General features: G+C 41.3%; 1 protein-coding gene across 1 annotated transcript in view; it reads right to left on the reverse strand.

Moving 5' to 3' along the window:
• Positions 1 to 15,482, reverse strand: part of ppp2r3a (protein phosphatase 2, regulatory subunit B'', alpha) — a 51,628-nt gene extending 36,146 nt beyond the window's left edge. The window contains exon 1 of the mRNA XM_026303438.2: positions 15,245 to 15,482. The gene's annotated coding sequence lies outside the window, so the exon portion shown is untranslated. The remainder of the gene's footprint in view (positions 1 to 15,244) is intronic.
• Between the last annotated feature and the right edge of the window lie 331 nt (positions 15,483 to 15,813).

Below are 15,813 nucleotides of genomic sequence, written 5' to 3' on the forward strand. Positions count from 1 at the left end.
AACAGGTGAACCAGAAGGAGCCAGCAGGAGGACAAGGAAGGATTAATTAAAAGGAACAAGAAAGCAGAAAAAGTAAAAGAAGCATAATATAATATGGCCGAATAAAAAAAAGACATTGTTTGTTCAGCCAGGTTAGAAAACTGGGTTTGGCCACACCAACGATTCAAAGTAAACATAAGAAGGAAAGCTAGAGTGAGGGTGTTTTGTCTGGCTTCCAAATATAGCTGCAGGCTGTATTTCTGTATCTCTGCAGTGTGAGCACACAATGGCAAAAATTTACATGAGCTAACTGAAGTACAGCTCATTACACCGCAATAGCTTAACAGGACTTAACAGAGAGTTGGTCATGCTGACTACCTGGGTGCACTTCTACATACACACAGAATTTCTTGACAGGCTGCCCAGTCATGCAAGGAAAACAATACAAAGTGACACACAGTGAAACTACTCTGTATATGAGAAAAGTATCTACCCTAGGGCAAAATATTATCACACACACACACATACTTCCTGATTTGTTTCTGTCACCTGGAGGCAAAGGAAAACAACAAGACTTCTGGTCAAAAGCCAGCATGTCAAAGACAATGGCTACAGCATGTATGACTCACCATGCCACACACACAGACACACACACACACACACACAGACACACACACATATTCTCCCTTGGGTTAGGGCTTAGAAAAGAACATTGCCTCATTATAGCAGCAGTTCAAAGGAAGAGTGGGAATGCTGTGCTGTTACTCTGGCTTTAACTGGCTGTAAGCCTGGACCATCACACTGACTACTGTCACAATTTATCATACTAACACACTGACCAATAGCTCAGCAAGTCTCACACACACTCACACACACACACGCACACACACGCATGCACACGCACGCACACACAGTAATTCTAACTGCCAACAGTGCTGTCAATTATAAACTATTACTGTATAATCAGTAAGTGATGCATCACAATATAGATATATTATTATTTTATCTTCATGTGAATCATGCATTCAGTATGAAGTCATACCAAACTGCTGGGATGTGTCAGTAGCAAATGCCTCTGAACGTTGGCATCAATGTGTGTGTGCACAGACACACAAAAGTTGAGAAGGCATGTGTAAAGTGAGTCCATACATGAAATAAGTAGGCAGATGTCTTTGTTGTTATCATTAGCTGCCAGTAAATCCTAGCGATGTAAATGTCAAGTGTGTGCGTTTCCATATAACATGAGCTGACAGTAAGTACTACGATTCCAAATTTTCCAGTCAGTGTCAGAGGTCCTGGCAAACAGAGAAGGCAGACGCATTTGTCATTTTGTCAGTATATTGCGAAGTCCCCCATGTCCATCCCTCACATCTGTTTGCCGTTATATGCAAACACACACGCACAACAGTAGGTACTCCATGATGCATTGAGTCACACATTCACACTGACACCTCGACTCGCATGATCCACAAAGTTCTACAAATCCCACACAACTGCACAAGTTAAAAAGTTTATGTCTTTGCAACTAGTTTAAAACTTAAATAGCATTTGCGAATAAGCATCATTATTGAAGTTGAGGATTTGAATCCTTACTTTCTAAAGGATAAAAATAAGATTGTCAATAAGGCTTGGTGTTAATATTTTTCTGCCCTTTCCACTGGATAAATTTGCACTTTGCATTTACCAGCCAATCAGCACATGCTTCCAGCAGATGAAATCTGCACCAAAAAATTCAACCTTAAATCCCAAATATATGCTTGACTGTATACTAGACTGTATATTTTATCTTCTCAGAAAACAAAGAGCAACAAGCCGCATTATTGTAATACTTATTCGACTGTATAATTGCTATTTTGACAAAAAAGGCACATTAACATCAACAGTCTTGAGATGTAATACCCTACCACTGGAAATGCACACAAACACACACTTCTGATCCCTCAGGATTTTGGCTGCTGCAGTAGCGGAGACAGTGCGACTGTTTTGGCCTTTGAAGTCAGGAGTCAGTAAACCTCTGGGAAACTGGCTTCAATCCTCGCCCTGTCTCCACCCCTCAGCCTGCAACTAAACATCAGCTTCCCAAAAAACCTCATTATGAAGTCAGGAGAGGAGCTTCTAGTTATAACCATCTATTCAAAAAACCTTTGGCCTATGTGTCATGTTAAGTCCAAAAGATTGTTACGAGACTGTCTCATCTTTTGGGAAATACTCACTCATTTCAAAGTATCAGTCATTCAGTTGAATCTTTAAACGCTTCCCATCACCCCAGCTCTTTTTTTCCCAGTGACACATTATGCTGTTTTAGATTACGGGCTCTGTTTTTTAGCAGAGAGAGTCTGACTTAAAAGTCCAGAGCTGAAAGAGTCCATCATGTTTAAAAGAAAGAAAGAGAGACTTTAACATTTTGAAGAAAGAAAAAAAAAAACACCTTTCCACACCTATTTCGTTTTTTTACTTCCACGTGGACAAAAGACTAAGCCAGAGTCAGAAAGAAAGAAAAAGGCAGAAAAGAGTAAACATTTGTCATCTCGTCCCCACAAATGCGGGTCTGTTTAGAGAATGGCTTCTCTTTTTGCCCCTTCTAATTTGCAATCCATCATCATCCCTTTTGCCTGGGCGAGAACAAAGACAATATATTTTTGGGGCATACTATTACAACGTGGCTTATGAGAAAACAGTCCCACAGTGCTTTAGTGCGTGATTAATGTCCTATAGGTATGTAATGCAGGGGAGGAGGAAAGGAGGGCATCTGGAGGGCAACGCCAGTATCCTGAGGTGTACGGTCTATATATAAGTCGTGACGCCGAAGGGTGAAGTAACCTTCAGCCTAAATGACACCTTAGATACGTTCTCTAACCGCTACAGTTTCATGCTTTTAACAGCCTGCCTCGCCTCAGGGGATGTGCTATGTGAACCCAATATCCATCTACTGGGGATAAGCAACACATTTTCATTTTGGGTCATATTCAAAAAAGTCTCACATACAGTGAACTGATGCAAAAAATGTGAGTTTCAAAAAGGTCATATTGTTAAACGTGGACATGACTTGACGTATTTGCTCGGAAAACTAGTGCAACAAGAGATTCACCAAATTGTATATTCTATTTTATTTACAGAGGCTCTGCTGTGATAAACTCTGATATATATATGAATGATATAACTGGAATTTCTAAAAAATATCATCATAAGATGAAGCTCCTTCATACCTTAAAGACCTCTAGTACCACTTCATCCCAATAGAGCACTTCGTTCTCAGAGTGCAGGTCTACTTGTGGTTCCCAGAGTTTCCAAAAGTAGAATGAGAGGCAGAGCCTTTAGCTATTCACTCCTCTCTCTGTGGAACCAGCTCCCAGTCTGGGTCCAGAAGGCAGACACCCTCTGTACTTTTAAAGTTAGACTTAAAACTTAAAACTTTCTTTTTTGACAAATCTTACAATTAGGACTGGCTCAGGTGACCCTGAACCATCCCTTAGTTATGCTGCATTTATATATATGGACTCGCCCCAATCGGTCGAGGCAGATGGTCTCCCAAACTGAGCCCAGTTCTGCTGGAGGTTTTTTCCATTAAAGGGAGTTTTTCCTTCCCCCTGTCACCAAGTGCTTGCTCACAAGGGATTTGTTAGGTTTTTGCAAAGTGCGTTGAGATGACTGTAATGTGATTTGGTGCTATAAAAATAAATTGAATTGAACTGAATTAAGAGGACAATTTAAATCGATGCACTTTGATACAAATCAGACTTTACACATAAAATTTGGTAGTACACACTCAGAATTTGAAGCGTATAGCACTGGTTCCCAGCCTGAGGGTTGGGGCACTGCAGTGGGTCTCAAGACATATCAAAGGGTCATGTGGTTGTGAGGCTAAGAAAACCAAAATGATCTCTCTGTACAGGTTGTAACTAAACGGTACCTTGGGATCAAAAGTGAATGCTGTTTAATTTTCAGGCATCAGAAGTCAACAAAGGGACACACTGGTGCAATTACTTGATAAAAATACACACACACACACACATATATATATTTTTTTTTCTAACATGTGGTGTTCTGATTATAAACACATTACCAGAGAGAGAAGAAAGAAAAGAAATCAATAGCACCAAAATATTCCCTGTAAGACTGAAAAGGCTGATGTGTTTTTCTTGGCTCCAATCCAGATCTTTCAATTTCATTTTCAATGTGATTGGGTGTATTTTATTTATATGTGTTTGTTCATGCAGTATCTGATCTTCAAGCAGTACCTAAAATATTTAAGGCGTGCGTCTGAGTGAAAACACAAAATTTTTTTTTGTTACTGAAAACTGATATTATGACACTAAATTTCCACCCATCAGTAACAGAAGGTGATTCTCGTATGTATTTGAGTTTCTGTTTGTGATCACAAGCAGGAATTTTTTGTGTGTACATTTTGGCCGCAGAACTGTGGGAGTGTGTGTATTAACAACAACATAATTCCAAGCATCCCCAAGGACCTGAACACTAAAAGTCCCTCTGGTTCCCATGAGCGCTCAGTAAACGTAGCCTGTTACTGCACTGTGTTGGTTTTCATTGTAAAATTCTTTACAATGTTGCTACAAATAAACCTGTAAATCACTGGTTAATCACAACGTTAGCATGGTGAAATTACAGTGTAATTACACACACAGGCCACATCAATGTAGTCAACACGTCGTCCTATGATGATTGCTTTTAAAGCTCAGTCTTTAATCAGGATGTGAATGAAAGTACGGAATGGGAACACCAGAGCATGGATTGTATTATTATCCTAATTGTAGCTAATTTTACTTGGTAGTATGTTGTCATTTTATATTCACTGCGACTTTTAAACATAACTTCACAATCATATTTTCAACTTTCATTTGTAGCTGAATATAAAAGTCAACAGACTTAAGCTCTTACTTTCTTTCTAGCTCAATAAAATATATTAAATATAAAACATATTTTATATGCTGATTCTGTGTGTGTTGCAGAAGTTTTGCATCTCAAGGAAAACAGAAACCACCTTAAGAAATCAAACATGGAAGAAATTTTAAAACACCAGGCTTTGGACAATTGTAATGGGTATTTGCTATTTTCTAACTATTTCTATTTTAGACTGGTTAATCAAGAAAATAATTAGTAATATATGTAATATATAGTTGTTAGCTGGACATTAGACAATAAAAAGTTATCTTCCACAGTTATAGGGTGTTTAGTACAATTGCCTTTAATCAAAAAAAGAATTTGCAAAAACTCTCAAATGTTAAATACAGCTACTGGACAGATTACAGGCTACAGTGAGTGTTATTGTAACTGTAGAGGGTGACACTGCCTGATAACACATGAAAGCATGATCTGCCTGGATTTAGCTTTTGAAGCCCACGTCATGTTCCCTTGACAAAAAGAATGTCGGTAAAAGTTAAAGCATAGCAAGCTGGAGCAAAAAAGAGAGAGACAAGAAAAGAAGAGGAAGGGAGAGAGGAAAGAAAGGCCATGTAGACTCAGCATGCAGGTGATGTGGCCACAGCTGCAGCATTACAACAAGTTGGCTTTGATTCACTACAGTTCAAACAGGAGGAGAATCACCTCACTGATGAAAGAACACCAGTGATATCAAACTACCTCATCTCTGCTCTCCCAGCCATGGGGCACTGACACACACACACACACACACACACACACACACACACACACACACACACACACACACACACACACACAATAAAACACTGAGGGCTCTCGGGTGTTTACCCCCTTAGGGCCCTGTACCTGGACCGATGAGAAATCAGAAGAAAAAAAAAAGATATGGGAGAGAAAGGACTGTCAGTTTTAGCTGAACAGAAAAGATTGAGAAAAAGACACAGAATCAAAAGAAAAAGAAGTGGAGAGGAAGGATGTCAAAAGAGTAAGCAAGAGTAAAACAAAAAGAAATATCAGTGAAACCTACCTGCCCTCGTACTTTTACATGCTCAAGGCTGCGTCCAGAAAAGCAACATAATTGGGAGGAGAGGCAAGAGGGGCTATGTTTCCATTCAACTGTCAGGGGAATTTTGAGTAAACTCAAAATGCCTGAAAAAAGAAAAATGCTAAATGCCTCATTCCTAACAGCTGGTCTTAAATATATAAACAGGCTTCCTGAATGTAAAAAAAAAACATTCACAAGGAAAATGGAACGGTACAAGCCGTTTTTCCTCTCAGCAAAAGTTGCTGATTTCATGCTTTCATCCAAAAACAATAAAGACTGAAAGAAACGCAGTTCTGTTTACATGTGCAACAGGTGCTAGGAGTATTTTCAACAGTCTAACAGACAATTTTTCATCACATTTCTGGCCTCTTGTACAATGGAACTGAACCACGAGACTGGTTACGCCAAACCCATAGCATCTTTAAACTGAATCCACTTAAAGTAGGAAAATGATTTGTAGGATTATATTGAAATTGTAGCCTTGCTTTAACTCAGCAGAGACGGGGAAATGTCTCTGATGTCTCTCCAACACATCAGAATAGGAGAAACAGAGGGAAAAAAGACCCCTGTTTGAGGATTTCTTGGGTCTCAGCACAACTCGCCTCTAACTACCAGTTGAAGTTACTCTCATTTGTCTGGTGTCTGTGCATGTCTGTCTCACAGCAGGGATCTAGCACTGTCTGTAACCATGGAAACCACAAAGATGTAATGCTGACAGTCATAGGAAGTGATGGCATATTACAAAGATGCCACACAGATGGAAAATTATCTTTCCATGATCAAAGTAAGGAAAAAGTCACACAGTGTGCGTCCTCCAGAATCCATTGGGAATTTGCTGTTTCAAAAAGAAACGTTTATGGGAGGTGAGCTGCAGACTCTTTTCCTGCAGAGCCTTGCTCCACTGTTATTGGTAAAGCAACAGCTCCACATGAGTTGTTGAAGTTCAACATGTTGCTTAAGGACAACTTGACCTGTTTACTTTATGGCTATTTACACTGTGTGGCCACACTTTCCCTGCAATCTCAAACCAGCAGCCCTATAGTTATAAGCCCACACCACCAGCGACAGCCACCCAGTATAAAACCTCGTCCCAGGATCTCCAAGCCACAGAAGCAACTCACTGAGGCCTCCTTTGTGAATTAGCAATCAAACCATGCATACAGTTACATAAGGTTGAACCGTTAATAAAGCCCTCATCGTTCCTTCTTGTCACATCACTGCAGCAGAAGTGCTATAAAAGTGTGGTGCTGAAGGTAATAAGGACAACTTTTATACTGTATTTTATTGCAGACTTCAGTCAAGATCAGTCAAGCCCAAATTGTTGCATGGCTGTGTGAAGATGGATGGATAATTTGAATTAGGTCCGCTTGGCTAAGCAGAGGAGAGATAATCTCACAGACAGTGAGGACTGCAAAGAGAAACTGTGAGCATTAACTTCTGAACTACAATGTCTCCTAGAAATTGCACATAAGTCTTAGTGAATTGTTACGGTGGCAAATCTAAATACTAGTTGGATTATGTGCAAAGGCAGTAATTTCTTGGAGGCTGGGTTGACGGAGAAGCAACAACAGCTCTGAAAATAAGAGGTTGCGATCTTTACCATTGCTGTTTTTTGAAAAAGCTGCAAATACACACATTTGCAAACAAAGAAAAGCATGCATGTCATGTAGAACATTTGCTATCATAAAATTTACCAAATGAGAAAATACAGGAGAAAAATACAAAGCAGATCCACTTAACAAGGAAGGCTTTGCATGGAATTATCTCTGGTTTATGGTTTAGGTTCAGTTGGAATTAGCTCTGCTTTGCTGCAGAGCAGTTTCTCACACACACACACACACACACACACACACACACACACACACACACACACACGCACACGCACACGCACACGCAGACACACACGCAGACACACACATAGCCACCAGTGGTCAGACTGGCAGGCAGGAGGGAAGCTTGGGATGTGACCAGTTCACTGTATGCTGGCTGCCAACAAGCCGCCACTACACACACACACACACACACACACACACACACACACACACACACACACGCGCGCGCGCGCGCGCACGCACACGCACACGCACACACACACCACTAATTTCAGTGGGAGCACGTGCATGTGTGTGTATGTGTATGTGTATGTATGTATGTGCCTTTGCAGTCAAGCGTATCCTGTGAGTTTGACCTTGGTTTTGTGGGTGCACTGCAGCCCTGTGTATTCATATATACAGTGTGTTTTTTGTGTTACAGTGTCCTCTGTTTGTGTATGCATGGGAGTGGGGATTTAAAGGAACAGTATAAACAATGCAGGGACTCCCTTGGCTTGTGTTTACTGACCGAGATAAAGGCTGTCATTCCTCTTTCACCACCAACCTACTTCCTTTTCCATCCAACCATAAAGAGGGAGAGAAGCACTTAAGCCTTGGCAATGTCAGAATGATCTTATCTTGCCAATAAAGCTTCTTGAAAGGATTTAAACTAACCTGAGAGAGCAAAAACGAAGAGAGAGGTGCCAGAGGGTCATTTCCCCACCCCCAAAAGAGACTGATGCCCTCTACCGCTCATCCTACTCTTCTTCTCTTCACACCTCACACAATAATGTACTCACAGCTCTGCTGAACCTTCACTCTGCCCTGAGATGCTGGCTGGCATAACAATCAGGAGCAAAGGCTGAAATAGTCTATCCCCTTATTTCCCATGCTGCATTGGAGGTATTTCTGTGGAAAAGCAAATTCCCATGCTGGATCAAATACTTTACCCACATCTCTGTCTTTCTACTTCCCTCTCTCACTGAGTTTGGTTGGATTAGTGTCAGTCTGTCTGTGCCGCCTTTCCTTCATGTGTCCCTGCTCCTCCCTCTTGCTCTATCTGACCAGTTCTCCATCTTTTTCCCCCCATCTTCGTCCCACCGTGTTCTCCATCTGTGGTAGGCAGCGAGACGCATGGTCTACCCACACTGACCAATAAAAAGCAGCCGTTCAACTCTGTCATTTAGTCAGTCTGTCTGTTTTACAGCTCAGGGTGTTGCAGCAGGGCCAGGATATTGTACTGTCTCAGCAGGCAGACACACAATCCCTGCTCATGATGTCACAGGTAGTGGATTCACCTCATGACTTTTTCTTGACAGTCATTGCTCACACTCTTTGTAATCTCTTGCTTCTGCTTTTCTGTGTTTACACTCAAGGGGTTATTTGCACACATCTAGATCTTGAAGAACTGCAAGCACAGTCTACCTTTTTAAACTTAGAAATGCTACAAAACACATCTTAATGCTTACAGGGAGAACACAACAGAGGAGAGGACTAATGAAAAGAGCAAAGGGTGAAAAAGGAGCATAAAAAACAGCAATAAAATATTTTTAGCATCAGACCCATTCATGTCTCAAACCAGCGCCAGGAAGAATCACACCACCATGACTATGAATGGTACTGTTAGTTAGTCCTTTCTTCCTTGCTCTCTTGGCAAGTGCCCTGCCACTGGAGGAATGCCTGGTTCAGATTCACATGCATGTGTGTGATTATATGTGTGTATGTGTGAGTGTGTGTAGAGTCTGGACAAAGAGAGCCAGTGTGGACAACAGAACACAATCAACCACTCAATGGATAGCTATTAACTCACTGCACACAAATGCACACAAACACACAAATTCCACAGTCCACGGATGAGAAGCAGTGACATTCAGGCCCAACCAACCAATCAGCATGCTTTACCACAGCCACAATGGAGCCAGTCAATGAGCAGCAGAGGACGATGGGAAATCTGTGAATCAAAGTGCCCGGCTTATCATCCCTGTCTCACTAATCTTCACCCTCTCTCCCTCCTCCTATTGGCATTCCCACTTTCTCATTTTTCCCAGGATGGATCTCTCAGTGGTTAAAGGTGGTTAGAAGAGGCCATCAGGCACAGTCCACCTCCCACTCTCTCCTCTATGAATTACCCCATTGTCGTCCGATTCCTAACACTGGTGCTTTCGATGGTGGGATTCCTCTGTGTATGGATTTTATTTTGGCAACCACATACAACTACCATGAGTTTTTTTTTTTTATTGCTTTTAACTTTTAGATCATGTCAGAATGAGTAAAAACTAAAACAGATAAAGAGACGGTGGTGTTAGATCATATATGAACATTATTGTTTATCATTACAGGTTATTTCTCCAGCTTACATCTTTAGCTGTGATATATGGGCTGAAAAACAGCTGCTTCAAATTTGTGAAGGATCTGATTATTTGAAACTATGGTTATATAAATGTTTTTAAAAAACTATGCAAAATACACCACTTTTCCCTCATGACACACCCCTACCTACTTCAAGGGAGCTTCAGGTACCGCTATGCTCAACCAACCTTTCTCCTGTGATGGTAGCCCACTTTATGGTTTGCCACAAACCACAACATACAAAAATAAAAGGTGCTTATAACAACGCTGAAGAATCTTTTCATTCCCTCTCCCTATCTTTGAATGTCCCTGTGCTCATTCCTCCGCATCACTCTTTCTTTCAAAATTAAAAAGGGACTCCCTTTGTTTATGGAAAAGCTTTATCTATTACAAAGTTAACGATTTGATTTGAAAATTTAAATTTAAAAACTATTTTGAATGGATAAGAGCTGAAAGCCATCATAAACAAGCAATCTTACACATCTTATTAAGATGCAGCTTCCTGTCTGTTACCCCACCCCAAACACACACACCCACTTCTCACTACCACACTCACACCTTCCCTGTCACATCTTCATTTTTAGCAGCCGACAGTGTTACATGGAATATGAGATGACCACCCACACACCCTCACACACAGATGCTGCCGGGAAATGTGAATGACTGTGTCACTAAAAGTGCAGTGAAGATGGTCAATACAATACGGCCTTGTGCTGCAATGATGAGTAACTCACAGATTTGGTGTGTTTGTGTGTGTGTGTGTGTGTGTGTGTGTGTGTGTGTGTGTGTGTCCTTGCTTGTGTATTGCACAACAAAAAGCAGGCAAGCATATGTGGGTGCATAGAGCTACATAATTCACACTCTGAATCAATTAGAATACATAAATGTGAGAAGTCCTACAGCAGCTGGTGGTGTGGTACACAGTTTAATGCAGGCTTGATTACAGACACACCACACCCGTACATGCAGCCAGACAAAAACACACACACACACACAATAAGGGTATGATGTAACTCACAATTACACATGAAAGCAACTTCAAACTTAATTAAAATTTTGGATTCTGTCTGTCTGTTCTCTCTTTATGTGCATCCTTCCCTGTGTGTCTTTTTATTGCTCCTCGTCATAAGACAACTCTTACACACATGCACACCAAACGTGCTCACACACAGTGACTGCCTGACAGGGAATTAAACACTGAATCAGGAGTTGTCCTGACGTAACCAAAGAGGTGTGTACCTGTCCATTTTAGCTCAACCACAGTTTCCACCTCTATTATTTTACTATTATATAACTGTTCTATTGACTGCACTCCTATTGTATATTATGTTGGTGTAGCATTCACAGATTCATAACATCTGTACGTCCTGAAGACGTAACGAGGCAGTTTACTTGTGTTTCTCGAGTCTTTCTTGTGTGTCTCCTCCTTTTAAAAAATGTGACTAAGGTTTGTTAGTGTCATTTTGACTAATATCGTTTCTATAAACAGGTCGATAAAAGCCAACAAAACATTTGGTCATGTACTACAGTAAGATGTCAATGATGCCGATAAACGTTGTCAAAGACAGAAAAGAAGAACAAAGCAACACATGAAACTACATGCATAATTAAGAGGTACACACAGCAACACCATTTTCCTTCCAGTTAACTGTTGGCATTGGAAATGAATTCAGATTGAAAAATTCTTTCAAAAAGCGACTACTGAACCATTTGTTCGTCAAATTGTCAGGGATGAATCTAAAAATGATCTTTTATTTGTTGCTTTTGCTTTGGCAACAAGAGCTGTTGCATTAAATGCCAAAAATAGATATGAACAGATCTGACATGACCAGGAATGAAACAGGACGTTGTTAGTCTACGATTTGTGACTCAGCCCACTGATGCAACCGACATCTGTCTGCACTAAACCACCATGACCACAGTCATTACTCCATTGCATCAAGACGTTCCCAAAGTATTCCAGTGGGATTTTGTTGCTAGGCACTTACTGCCCTACTACACCTTTATGAGAAATGGATAAAAACCAGTTTAATGTCACACATACATGCACACTCATACACATAAGTATCCACAAAGCCGCACATGCACAAAAGCTTGGGAACAACAGGCACCTGTGAAAAAACACACATCTGTGAGGGGCTGCAAAAAGCCAGGGATCATAAATAAATACAGTTCCAAAACGGACACAGATTCTGTCACCCGTCCACCCACCAATCCGCCCACAAACCATCCATTCAAACTGGGAAGCAACAGACGGAGTAGCTGATCAGTCAATTTATCTGGAAGTTAAAACACACATAACAACCTCCTCCATAATGCGTAGATGAAAAGAAAGGACAGAGGAGGGGAGAAAGTGAATATTGGAAAAGAGTAATGGTCTAAAAAGGGGAAGACAAAGTTGTTCAAATGCTGTCATTTAAATGGATTACATTAAGATCAGTAGCTCTTTAAATAGGTAACAGGATAAGGCAGGGATTTTTGATATACTGTTATTATTTCAGTACCAAGAATAAAAAGTGTAAACTACATGACTCCCTCTGCTAAAGTGGGAATTTTCCTCATGGCTTGAGACTCAGGTAAGTTCAAATGTCTGGCCCCAAGCCAGTTTAACATCATGTCTCACACTAGCAAAGATTTCTTCTGCATCGGTACATGCACACAGCAATGCAGCCACATGAGAAACAGTCTCTCCAGAGGGTTAACTAATGACTCAACATTAATTAAGCCCTAATTATTTTTAGTTAATCAGTTAATCAACTGGTGTGTAAAATGTCAGAAAGCTGTGAAAAATGCCCCTCACATATTCCCATATGATCAAGTTGTCTTCAAATTGCTTGTTCAAAACCCCATATATTCTATTTAGGGTTGCAGCTAACAATGATACTATTTCAAAACACTGAAAAGCAAAGAAATCCTCCTATCTGAGAGGCTTGAACCTGAACCTGTATTTCTGTCCAGGCTTAAACCAGTCACTAATTATTTAAATTGTTGATTAGTTTTCTCTTAATCAACTAATATCTCAGTTGACCAGTAGTTCCAGTTCAAAGTCTCTCATTGATCGCTTTTACGCTTACAGTGGTGGTGTTGTCTGTAGAAATGACCGTGTTAAGGGGTTCTGTGGGTGCTGATGTTTTCTCTCTCTCTCTCTCTCTCTCTCTCTCTCTCTCTCTCTCTCTCTGTATCTCTTTTTGTCTCTCTGTCTCTCTGTCTCTGATGCCTAACTTTAATCCTTAACCTAAACCTAATTCTAGTCTTAAAACCAAGTCTTAACCCTCAAACAGGAGTCCTCACTTAGTCATAATGTCCTCACTTCAATAGAATTATGCCCAAAATGGTCCTCACAAAACTAAAAGTACAAGTACACAGGGACAAACTTCTCCATTCTTCACTGTTCATGCAAAGTGGTCTTTGTGGCCTTCCAAGAGTCGGTGTGTCCAGCGGGCTCAAGTTACAGGAGACAAGATCCTCTAATTCCTTCTCACACACATGCATGCACACACACATGCGCTTTCAAGCATCCATCATCTTAGAGACACATCATGTGAATGGGTGCAGGAGCAATAAGAGAGCACTGGTTTATTGCTCCTCTAATGCATCCTGTCTGATCCTGTGCTGGCCTAGTGTCCTTGCACAAGACATCCTAACCTGCATCTGCAGTGATGCTGTTTACTGACAAGAAGAAAGAAGAATTGTTATGTGTAAATATGAAAAATGACAAGCAGCAGTGGACTAATGGACTCTGACATCTAAGCTGCTCAGTCTCTACAATTAGTTGAATCAGAAATCGGACAAACACCTGTAAAACTGTCTGGCACCGGCTCCAAACGCAGAAAACACAAAGATGTAGAAAAGTGCAATGGCAGATCCACAAGCACAGACTTAAATGGAGTGAATGACAGAAATCAAACGATGAAGCACATGCACGTGTAGAGCAGACTGGTATTGGTGTCAGCATCAAGAAGAACACGTTCTAACTTGAGAGCACAAACGTCATACACTGCTGAAGTCCATCCGTCTGTTCGTGCTTTGAGATAAAGTGGATTTCAGGGAAACACTTAAACGTAATAAAATCCAAATACTGAAGTCCCTGTGGACCAGGATCTAAAGACAAGACGTGAAACCGACTCAGGAAGTGTCCTCAAAGTGTGTATCTGTGCATGTGTGTGTGCCACATCTATTCTAGGAGAATTCCAGAAGGGAGACCCTGTGACTGACCCCCACCTCATAGGATGTGACAGGATATCACCACTGACCCAGGCGCGCACGCGCACACACACACACACACACACACACACACACACACACACACAGAGGCCAGGATACACCTTACTTACATTTTCTCCCTTTTTTGGCTGTTTTTAAATATCATTCAAGGCATATTTTCATTTGGTGGAAAACATTTTCAATTATCTTTGTGTTTAATAAACACAAATAAACTTCTTTTGCCTCATTTACTGCGCTGGCCAAACAAACTGTGCTATGAGGCTCTTAGACTAATAGGATAGCGTTTGGCCAGTTATATAAAAAGTGCAGCCTTATCTCACTGTATAAAACATCAGTGCAAACATCCCATTTACTGCTTAGTATCCAAACAAAAGCCAATCCCGGACTGTATTTTGAATCTGTGGCCAAAAACGCATTAGTGAAAGTTTAACTATTTCATTTAAACGGATGAATTTGAGTCATGTTGCGTTAAAAAAAAAAAAATCAATGAAGGTACCTGATCAAACTTTAAGAGCAGCCTCTTTGCAAAGGGACAATCGGATTTCACTCACATATTCTGCAGCTTGTTTTTTTTTTTGTACTGGGAGGTTTCCCCCTTCAGTGATCCGCCACAATCTGCGCGTCTTATCTCTAAACTTCCTTTGACACAACACAACACAACACAACACAACACACACATACACACACACAGAAAATGTGAAAGAGCACGCATGCACACATACACACACACACACACACACACACATACACACACACAATAATATGCGCGCACACACACTGAAACACTTAAAAAAAACACGCCCTGGTTATCAAAAAGCCCGGAGCTGACTGTGCGGCCGAGATCCTCACAACACACGAGACAGCGGCGAAGACGGTAAACACACGGTAAAGTTTCTAAACAGGGAGCAGAGAAAACAATCATTTTGACACCAGCTCTTACCTTTTTCTCTCCCCCCTCCACTCCTGCTTCAGCCGCTTCCAAAGTCTGTCACGACGAGGCTCGCCGCAGACTGCGAAATCTAACAGCCGCTTCTCGGTAACCGGGGAACAACAGCAGCCAGAGTACGGACGTTTGCTCCAACATGCAGAGACTCAGCGTGTGTGTTTGTGTGTGACTGTGTGCGAACGTGTGTGTGTGTGTAAGTGTGTGTGTGACAGCTCATGGAGAAAATGAGCAGAGAGAGGAGAACCGGGGAACTTAGGGGGAGTTCCCGTTAACAGAGCGGCGGGGCGGGGGCTGGACTGGAGTGACAGGCCGACACTTAGTAAGTTCACAGCTCATTCCTGCGCCGTCAGAGCTGAAAACAAAGACATTTACCTGTTGTTTGTGCACTCAAAGCAATATTTTAAAGTTTCCTTCACATTGGTCCAGCTTTAAACTGTACAGACACAAAAGACATAGGCTACATAAAGGATGCACACTGAGGGATTACTGAAAGGGCCCCTGGGTTTGGTGGGCCTCTGGGTTTGGGGGGCCCCTGGGTTTAGGGGGCCTCTGGGCCACAGGCT

The sequence above is a fragment of the Mastacembelus armatus genome, chromosome 22 (genome assembly GCF_900324485.2).
Source record: "Mastacembelus armatus chromosome 22, fMasArm1.2, whole genome shotgun sequence".
Lineage (NCBI taxonomy): Eukaryota > Metazoa > Chordata > Actinopteri > Synbranchiformes > Mastacembelidae > Mastacembelus > Mastacembelus armatus.